Raw genomic sequence first — 10244 nt, 5'->3', positions numbered from 1 at the left:
CCACATGATGGCCACCTGCACAGTAGATAGTAACATTATACCATATGATGGCCACCTGCACAGTAGATAGTAACATTATACCGTATGATGGCCACCTGCACAGTAGATAGTAACATTATACCACATGATGGCCACCTGCACAGCAGATAGTAACATTATACCACATGATGGCCACCTGCACAGTAGATAGTAACATTATACCACATGATGGCCACCTGCACAGAAGATAGTAACATTATACCACATGATGGCCACCTGCACAGTAGATAGTAACATTATACCACATGATGGCCACCTGCACAGTAGATAGTAACATTATACCACATGATGGACACCTGCACAGCAGATGGTAACATTATACCACATGATGGCCACCTGCACAGTAGATAGTAACTTTATACCACATGATGGCCACCTGCACAGTAGATAGTAACATTATACCACATGATGGCCACCTGCACAGTTGATAGTAACATTATACCACATGATAGCCACCTGCACAGCAGATGGTAACATTATACCACATGATGGCCACCTGCACAGTAGATAGTAACATTATACCACATGATGGCCACCTGCACAGTTGATTAGTAGCATTATACCACATGATGGCCACCTGCACAGTAGATAGTAACATTATACCACAAGATGGCCACCAGCACAGTAAATAGCAACATTATACCACATGATGGCCACCTGCACAGTAGATAGTAACATTATACCACATGATGGCCACCTGCACAGTTGATAGTAACATTATACCACATGATGGCCACCTGCACAGGAGATGGTAACATTGTACCAAATGATGGCCACCTGCATAGGAAATAGTAACATTTCGAATATCCTGTTATAATTAGTGATATGTCATAAAAAAAACAGAGTCCCCCACCAAACTATAATAAATACACTGCCCTGATATAACCCTGGGAAACATGGCTGTCAAATATCTTCAAATGAATCTACAGAGTGAACTACATCATAGATCACAGGCAGGAAGTGTGTACATCTTGGGGCATAATGGTGATAAGATTCAAGGGTTGTTGCTCATCTTCATATGCTGGACAACGGCCCTCCTACAGCTTGGTGTCGCTCATCACAGAACGTGGTCGTATGTCCTTGTTCTGTGTCCTGGCCACTGGGATGTGGAGACACTGCACCCACTGTTCCACGTTCTGCTGAACACATCACTCTGATCTGCTGTGAAGATCTCAAATGGTAACATTTCTTTACACTGAAAGAAAATGAACATGAAAGTGAAAACAAAACATTTCATAAGTGAGTGAGTTGGGTTTAACGCCGCTTTTAACATGCTTAATGTGGGAGGAAAGCCCTCGGGAAGTGATGCAGGTCTCAGACGTTTACCACTTCGGTGAAACCCACGAGTACGGGTATGGTGCTGACAAACCTAGAAACATAATCGGGGCAAACCAGGATTCGAACCCACAATCATAGGTTTCTGGCGTGCCCAAGGGACGCAACACTGCACAGCGAATCGCGGCGCCTTAGACAACTGGGTCACCCGTGACCCAAACATTTCATTACATCTCAAAACATTAAATCTGTCCTTTGCATTTATGCCCCTCACTAAATAAGGATATGTAAAGAAATACAGGTACGTCAGTCGAGGTGAGATGAAATGCGGTTAATGTCGCGTTCAAAATTATTGAACATATATAGCGACGTGCATGCGCGCGTGTGTGTGCGTGGCTGCTTGTTTTCGTCCGAACTAATGCCGATTTTATCTTGCTAGTCCAACATGAACACCCAACTCTGACACAGAATACTATAGCTATATCCGAGCCGACCAGCATTATTTTAGCCCCTTAATGCCGAGCGCTAGGCAGGGTAACAATAAGTAACGTCTTTAAGTATGACGCGGCCGGGATCGAACCCACGACATTCCGCTCTCCGGGGAGACGTTTTGTATTTGTTTGTTGATTAACGCCGCATTCAGCAATATTCCAGCTTTATGACGAAGGTCTGTAAAGGATCGAGTCTGGACCAGACAGTCCAGTGATTGACATTATGATCGTCGATCTACACAGTTGGGATACGATAACATGCATCAGCCAAGTCAGAGACCCTGACCACCAACCTTATCCCGTTACGACAAGCATGGGCTGCTGAAGATCAATTCCAAAAGTCGAAGAGTCAAGATATATCTGTATCCAGCAACAAGTACCATCTTTTAACGTCTTTTGGTATGACGCGGTCGGGGATCGAACCCCGGACCTTCCGCTCTACCACTAGCCCACGGAGGCGGTCAGTGAGTGAGTGAGTGAGTATGCCACACATTGTACCCATGTCGGGGATCGAACCCGGGTCTTCGGCGTGACGAGCGAACGTAGGCGGTCAGTCTTTAGTAGAATGGATCCATAGATGTCTTCATTTCTGGTTTAAATTACCTCATAAATGTTTTTGCAGCTGATACACTGCAGCGTGATTGTCAGTGGCAGGTGCATATCGATTGTATTATTTCAAAAGTTAGTCCAGTGATCAACTGTTTAAGAAGCTTGAAATACCGTCTTCAAAGGAATAGCCTCCAAACTTTATACAACTCATTCATGTTACCAATATTTGATTATGGTGATTACATCTGGAATAATTGTTCTAAGAACAAAGAAATGCTATTAGAAAAACTTCCTTTAGATGCATTAAGAACCATATGTGGATCTGTCAGAAGAGTGTCTCATTCTAAAATCTATAATGAAACGGGCTCTGAGCATCTCAAACTAATAAAATGTGTCTTTAAAAAAGTGTTTTATAAAAGAACCCTGGATTATCTTTCAGATCTATTTCCGTGTCCCCAGTTCCATGTAGGGAACAAAGTCCCACAACATAATCCCAATTCCACTTTGTCGCACAGAAACGAACAAAAAAAAATCATTTTAGCATCTGCTGTTCGCGAATTATGTTGGACGGGACTCTTCGGTGGAAAGACTATTTGTGTTTATTTTATTAAAAAAACGCTTATCATAAAGCAACGTTCACATCTTCGAAACATGGAACAAGAGTTAATCAGATTTCTCAGCGTGAACTTCGAATTGGTTGCCAAAATTTAATCGTTTTATTTTTACATCTGAACACGAAGCTGTGAATTTTACTACGAAGACAGTTTTCATTATCTTTGGCAGTTTCCAAATTTCAGCCAACTGTTTTTTCTTCAATAAGAAATACCGTATAATAACTATATTGTTTGATAACTCAGATTTGCCAGCTGCATTAAATTTAAAGATATTGAATCTGTTCATGATTATTTTACCCAAAGCAGTCGCTAAAGAAATTCACAAGTGTTACATGGTTATACAAAACGATTGCGTTGTGTAACTTATGTTTTTACCTAAGTCGGGCTGTTACCAATCTCATTGAAATCAGATCTCAGTTCTCTGTTTAGCGGTAGCGAGAACTAAGATCTGATTTTAATGAGATTGGGCTGTTACTATCTAACAAGTGTATGTGATATTACTGTTTATAGTGTGTTATTCTGAACATTGTATCAATCCCATGTGTACTGGGGGTGTCTTCAAACAGAAATTATGTCTGTTGACCAATCCATATTTATTCATGGAAATACAATATTGTTAAAACTATTTTATTGATGCCTACTTGGGAGTCCCAAAGTTTTAGCTAAAGATCACGAACAAAATGCAAAAGGAAATTGAGATAATGGTTCTCGAGAGCTTCCTCAGGTTCAGGTGGGGTTTTGACTCAACATTACAGACTGAGTGTTATGATGGGCAGTAGCAATAGTGTTATGTGGTTATAAAAATCGCTAGAAGTTTTGATGACTCAAGGACATGGTGTTAAGGCAGTATAATGTCAATATCAAAAAGAGGACAATGTACATATTAAATAGTTTGCAATGTTTACCTGGACAAAAGTGTGTAGACTTGTCTCTTTGAACGAGTTTCTGGCCTGAGCTTGATGACGCGACTCACTTTACATGCATGGTGGCTCCGGTACAATGTGTGCTTCCTTACTTTGTGGTGATGCTGCATAGGCCAGTCATGTAAATACTTGTGTTACAGAGAGCTTATCTCTCGAGCATACAAAGCATATGTCACAACACAATCTCTCCCGTTCCAGTCTATCCCCTTCTCAGCTCATGCAGCCCAAACTCAACCCCCCGCCTTCTCTCTCTAGCAGCCTACACTCATCCCATTCACAACTCTAGCAGCCTACACTCATCCCATTCTCAACTCTAGCAGCCTACACTCATCCCATTCTCAACTCTAGCAGCCTACACGTATCCCACTATCAGCTCTCGCAGCCTACACTCATCCCATTCTCAACTCTAGCAGTCTACACCCTTCCCATTCTCAACTCTAGCAGCCTACACTCACCCCATTCTCAGTTCTAGCAGCCTACACTCATCCTATTCTCATCTCTAGCAGCCTACACTCACCCCATTCTCAGTTCTAGCAGCCTACACTCATCCTATTCTCATCTCTAGCAGCCTACACTCACCCCATTCTCAGTTCTAGCAGCCTACACTCACCCCATTCTCAACTCTAGCAGCCTACACTCATCCCATTCTCAACTCTAGCAGCCTACACTCACCCCATTCTCAGTTCTAGCAGCCTACACTCATCCTATTCTCATCTCTAGCAGCCTACACTCACCTCATTCTCAGTTCTAGCAGCCTACACTAACCCCATTCTCAACTCTAGCAGCCTACACTCATCCCATTCTCAACTCTAGCAGCCTATACTCATCCCATTCTCAACTCTAGCAGCCTACACTCTTCCCATTCTCAACTCTAGCAGCCTACACTCACCCCATTCTCAACTCTAGCAGCCTACACTCACCCCATTCTCAACTCTAGCAGCCTATACTCATCCCATTCTCAACTCTAGCAGCCTACACTCTTCCCATTCTCAACTCTAGCAGCCTACACTCACCCCATTCTCAACTCTAGCAGCCTACACTCATCCCATTCTCAACTCTAGCAGCCTACACTCACCCCATTCTCAACTCTAGCAGCCTACACTCTTCCCCTTCTCAACTCTAGCATCCTACACTCTTCCCATTCTCAACTCTAGCATCCTACACTCACCTCATTCTCAGTTCTAGCAGCCTACACTCACCCCATTCTCAGCTCTAGCAGCCTACACCCATCCCCTCTCAGCTCTCGCAGCCTACACGTATCCCACTATCAGCTCTAGCAGCCTACACTCATCCCATTCTCAACTCTAGCAGCCTACACCCATCCCCTCTCAGCTCTCGCAGCCTACACGTATCCCACTACCAGCTCTAGCAGCCTACACACATCCCATTCTCAACTCTTGCAGCCTACACCCATCCCCTCTCAGCTCTCGCAGCCTACACGTATCCCACTATCAGCTCTCGCAGCCTACACGTATCCCACTATCAGCTCTCGAAGCCTACACGTATCCCACTATCAGCTCTCGCAGCCTACACTCATCCCATTCTCAGCTCTAGCAGCCAACACTCATCCCATTCTCAACTCTAGCAGCCTACACTCATCCCATTCTCAGCTCTAGCAGCCTACACTCTTCCCATTCTCAACTCTAGCAGCCAACACTCATCCCATTCTCAACTCTTGCAGCCTACACTCATCCCATTCTCAACTCTTGCAGCCTACACTCATCCAGTACTCAGCTCTAGCAGCCTACACTCACCCCATTCTCAGCCCCTGCAGCCTACACTCATCCCATTCCAAGCTCTAGCACCCTACACGCATCCCATTCTCAGCCCCAGCAGCCTACACTCATCCCATTCTCAGCCCCAGCAGCCTACATTTAATGAGACACTTTTCCATGGAATACCCCAAATGCCAGAAGACACTTGAGATCTGACTATGAAATATGTGAAGAAGCAGCTCAAGGGTAACACAGATTGTACACAGGACCGGCCCACGCCTCTCCACTAGACCTCGTACGATTGTCGCCAGGTTCGCCACCTCAGACGCACGCTGGCGGGTCCTGACTAGCACTAGGGCTCCAGCGAGTGAGTGAGTATGGTTTTACGCCACCTTTAGCAATATTCCAGCACTATCACGGCGGCGGACACCAGAAATGGGCTTCACATATTGTACCCATGTCGGAAATCGAACCCGGGTCTTCGGCGTGACGAGCGAACACTTTAATCACTAGGCTACCCGACCGCATCCACTTGGACTTCCGAGACACACGGTTTGGAAACAGTGAACAATGCCCACCAGAAACATTTTCCCGAGGCAAGAAAGTAAACTGACTATAAAAGTCCAGTTTCCACCCTTGCCGAACTAGGCTGGTATTATGGAGTTACAGTTTGTCTGGACTAACGAGTCTATACATAGTCCAATCAAAATCGCGCACCGAAATCAAAATCCGGTTCGTAAACTGTCATGCAGATATTTTCCCAATCTTTTCATGTTTTTAATTAAGGTGCTCACGTGATTTGATGCATTTCGCGATATAAGATCCGTTTTATCACAATATAGATCTTGATTATCGATCAGATCGTCCTGACTGAGCGCAACCATTTTGTGTGAAGCAAGCGCAAGTGATACGAGATGTGGAATCTGATTGGTCCATAGGAGAGGCTTAGAAGGGACATAATTGGTAATAGCCACTGGTGGCGCAACGATCGAGCCCAGTAATTCCAGCCTAGTTCGGCAAGGGTGGAAACTAGACTTTTAAAGTCCGTTAACTCCCTTGCCTCGGGAAGATGACCAGAAATGGTGCAACGACAGAAATATTTACCTTCCATTTAAGGAATCAAGAAGACAGAGAAGCGAAGCAACTCTAACCACGGTCAAACTGTTTCTAAACGACAGGCGATGTTACTAGAGACAATATAATATTATATTGTCTCTGATGATACCCCGCCAATCATTCCAAACCTGTGCCAACACGGTGATAAGCCATGAGTAGAGACAAACGGACAAAGTGAGAAGACTAGATGAGCGGGACCAGAACACCGACTAGCCATGCACGAAGTCAGTCACTGTCTGACACACCTCCAACACCATGTGATTTGCTAACTGCATCAGTCACATTAAGTGGTGATTTTAAACTCCTCTGTATCAATGAATGTGTGTGGTCTAAATTATTTGTACCAGAATTTTGTGATCTATTCGAGAAAAATAACATGCTTTGTTTTGTTGAAATAAACTAAGTCAAGGTTCGATTGTACTGAGTACTTTAGCAATCTCGTACTTTGCTGTCTCACTACAATCCTGCTTGACAACTGTAAAAGGATCTGGGCCCACTTGCACAAAGCGATCTTAGCGCCAAGATGATCCTAACTCCCATACTTTAACATAGGCTTACGATAGTCTTAGCGCTAAGATCGTTTGTGCAAGTGAGACCTGTACCGAAAACGTCACTTCATAATAGAATAAAGAAGTTGTCATCCATAAAATATCTTGTCTTTACCGTTACTTACCAACTTCTAAAAATGCCAGTCATACAACTTCGATTGTGCTGACATTCATTGTTTTGAAGTGTATATTGTCTGAACAGAGGTACTGACACCAACAAGAAGTCTGTCGGAATACTTGTTGCGGTTTTACATAATTTTACGCCAAGCATTTGAAAAAGACATTTTGCAATGCAATTATGGCTACACTTAGAAATGAATTGTATGTTAGGAAAGCAATGTATTACCTCATGTTGTTTGTATTTTTAATGTGTGTAAATATTTGTCACCACCAAGCGCAGATAGCAGCTGTACATATACTTTACAAAATAAATAATATAATTGCATTGAATATATTGTATCTCTTATACCACAGAATGCAGCCTGAATGTAATCCAGTTCACTCATTTCAGTTCGAGTACCTAAAAACAATCTGTTTTGTCTAAACAGATCCAAGAAATACTGTAAGATGGAACCTGGTACAGAAATGTTTGAGATGTACTTAGATATCGTGTTATCCTCGGATTGCATTAAAAAGGATGATACCTTTTTCATTTCAAATTTACTAAAACGAGGAACGCGTTCTTGATTTTGTCTGTTATGTCTGTGTTGTTTGGAACAAATGATCAAACAGACCCACAGATGTTGAAAGGAACGTATGATGAACACTTCAATCTGACAAGTCTGTTGCTAAACAACAAGAGCTATAACCCAATACTGCGCCCAGTAGTGAATTCCAGTACCACTCTTGAAGTGGATATTGTCATTAATCTGCTGAGTATTTTCAAAGTTGAAGAGGCTGATCAGATCCTTATCCTGAATATGTACCTGGACATATCCTGGACAGATGAGATCCTGCAATGGAACCTAGCTTTGTTTGTTTGTTGCTTAACGCCGCACTCAGCAATATTCCAGCTGTATGACGACGCTCTGTAAATAATCGAGTCTGGACCAGACAATCCACTGATTGACATCATGAACATCGATCCATGCAGTTGGGATACAATGACATGCATCAAGCAAGTCAGCGAGCCTGACCACCCGATCCCGTTAGTCGCCTCTTTCGACAAGCATAGTCGCCTTTTACGGCAAGCATTGGTTGTTGAAGACCTATTCTACCCCAGATCTTCACGGGTCGGGGACCCAACCGACCGTGATGGTGTGGAATTTCTCTTCAGCCCACAGAATAAAGTCTGGCGCCCGGATATCATTTTTGCGACTTCAATTAATCCGTACAAGATTTTAGGCAATAGTGAAATACATCCGGGTTGGTCAAGCAATGGCAACACTGATTGGTCTGTTGGCGATGTCATGAAGTTCTACTGCTATATCGACATCGGTGCGTACCCTTTTGACAAACATAAATGCATCGTCGACATCACGACTTGGACCTATTGCAAGACTTTATCAACCTTCAAGTGTGAAACTGCGATGGAAGGACATTATCAGCCGAATGAATGGGGATTGGCTGTTGGAAAGTTCAAACATCATCACAGATGATGAGTTGGTTGAAGGAAAAAGTGTCTGTCGTTACCATGAATATACATCTTGTTCTCAAGCAGACATTCTATATCCTGAGTCGATCCTGCCAATCGTCCTCCTGTACTTTCTCAACCCGTTCGTGTTCCTAATTCCAGTGGCCTCTGGGGAGCAGCTGTCCGTTTCCATCACCATGCTTCTGTCCTTCACTATGTTTCTGGGGGCACGGGTGGCCCAGTCGTCTTAGGCGCCGCGATTCGCTGTGCAGAGTTGCGTCCCTTCGACACGCCAGAAACCTATGATTGTGGGTTCGAATCACGGTTCGTCCCGATTATGTTTCTAGGTTTGTCAGCACCATACCCGTGCTCGTGGGTGTCGTGGTAAACGTCTGAGACTCGCATCACTTCAGGCATTCCTGATACGCCGCGATATAACTGGAATGTTGTTAAAAGCGGCGTTAAACCCAACTCACTCACACACTCACAGTGTTTCTGTCGTTCCTCGGAGACAGTCTTCCCAGGAATTCCGACCGTGTCTCAATCCTGTCCCTCTTCCTGGGAATCCTGATGGGATTACGCGTCCTTCAAGTCATCCTGACAATTCATGTTCTCAGGATCTACAGCCGAAACACCCACCCTGTTGGAAACATGATGGCCGCGGGCGCCGCCTTCTCAAGATGGATGCTGAGTCGTCAAGGAAACGTCATGGATAAGGATGATTGTTCCGTTGATGAGGTTGGATGGCAAACTGTATCGGAGGCAGTTGAGAGATTGTACTTCTTGATCTTCATCCTATCAAAAACCATCACAATTGTGTTCTTTGTGACCATCAACTGTTTTAAATAGTGAGTGTCAGTTAAAACTTTCCTGTCTATCTGTTCCCAATTTTGACTTGTACCATATGATGGGTCTGCGCGAACCAGAAATTGAAATTAAAAGCACAGGGACATCAAGAACCCTATGGTTACACTACAAGTCACTAATGTTCGCATTTCTTTCTGACAAAGCATCCATTCCTTCTGATTTTTCATATGGTTGAATAAAGATATAACTTAATTCAGCTTCAGTGTATAAATGACCAGATTGTTTAAAAAATGTATCTAAATACGTTTTGCCAGGGCTATGCCAAAAATGTTGCCAATCGCACATTTTGAGACATCTCCTGAGACGTACAGTCGGTACCCGGGTAGGGTCGGGTAATAGGGAGATGGGTCCCCGGGTAGTAAATTCGTCCCAGCCCTAGTACGTAATGTTACCTGACAATGTCCAAACAATCAAGCTATTGCAAATCTATTTAAAACTTTTACTTACATTTTGGGCCGGTGATTTAACAGGCCAAAAAAGTCCTCACTAAGATATTTGTTGATAAATATCAGCCACCGCACAACTGTGCCAATC

Source organism: Haliotis cracherodii, unplaced genomic scaffold (assembly GCF_022045235.1).
Source record: "Haliotis cracherodii isolate W230 unplaced genomic scaffold, xgHalCrac1.p SCAF_23, whole genome shotgun sequence".
NCBI lineage: Eukaryota > Metazoa > Mollusca > Gastropoda > Lepetellida > Haliotidae > Haliotis > Haliotis cracherodii.
The sequence above is the reverse complement of the archived record's forward strand: the minus strand, read 5'-3'. Positions refer to the sequence as shown.